Genomic DNA, 1,160 nt, shown 5'->3' with positions numbered 1-1,160 from the left:
TTGAGGCTCTGTCTCAAAAAAAAAAAAAAAAAAAAGAAATCTGTTTTTCTTTCTTACTGCTTATAGAATGTTTTCTTTGATTCCAGAATTCTGAAATTTCAGTATGAGAAGTCTTGGTCTTTTCTTTAGAATGGTTGACTTAAGAGAAGGTTGGCCTGTAATCTCAATACTTGTGAGACTATAGCAGGATTGCTTGAGCCCAGGAGTTGAAGACCAGCCTGGTCAACATAGTAAAAACTTAACCAAAAACAAGAAAAAAAGAGAAGGTTAAATTTAGACTGGGTGCAGTGGCTCATGCCTGTAATCCTAGCACTTTGGGGGTCTGAGGGAGAAGGCTCACTTGAGGCCAGGAGTTTGAGACCAGCCTGAGGAAGAGCAAGACCCTGTCTCTACAAAAAGCAGAAAAATTAGCCTGGCGTGGCGGTACATGCCCATAGTTCCAGCTACTTGGGAGACTGAGACAGAAGGATCATTTGAACCCAAGAGTTTGGGGTTGCAGTGAGGTAGGGTAACGTCATAGCACTCTAGCCAGGGTGGCAGAGTGAGACCCTGTCTCAAAATAAACAAAAAGGTTTGACACATTGAAAAAACAGTGTAAGCTGTGAATTATGGAAATATATGAAGTCTTCCTTAGAAATAATTATCAGGCTTAATTTTACAGATTGCGGAAAATAAAAGAATATGATGCTGATTTTAAGATTAAGGATTTCCCTGAAAAAGCAAAGGATATCTTTGTGGAAGCTCACCTTTGTCTGAACAAGTAAGTGAACTCCCTGTCATGTACCCATTCTGTTCTCAGCAGCTGTCATTCTACACACAGGGTTTTTTGTTTTTGGCACAGATTTAATTTTTTTTCTTCAAGTAACAGTTCTAGAGTGAGAGAACTTCCTATATGGAAAGTAATTAGTGTCCTTCTGCTGGGAGTCCTCATCATTTGGCCTCCCTCAGTTTCACTGTATTATGCTAGAATGGCTGCTGTTTTTACCCGAGGTGATCCCTTAATTCATCCTGATCCTTTTTGTGTGTTTGTCTTATGTATGACATTTCCTTTTCCTTTGTTATTTTAAATAGGTTTCCTTTGAAATTTTACAATTTTTTCTTTCAGTTTTTGGCCAGGGCTGGATTTAAACTCGCTACCTCTGGCATATGGGGCCGGCACC

The sequence above is a fragment of the Otolemur garnettii genome, unplaced genomic scaffold (genome assembly GCF_000181295.1).
Source record: "Otolemur garnettii isolate 467f Iridium unplaced genomic scaffold, OtoGar3 scaffold00018, whole genome shotgun sequence".
Taxonomy (NCBI): Eukaryota; Metazoa; Chordata; class Mammalia; order Primates; family Galagidae; genus Otolemur; species Otolemur garnettii.
This window is presented reverse-complemented; position numbering follows the sequence as displayed.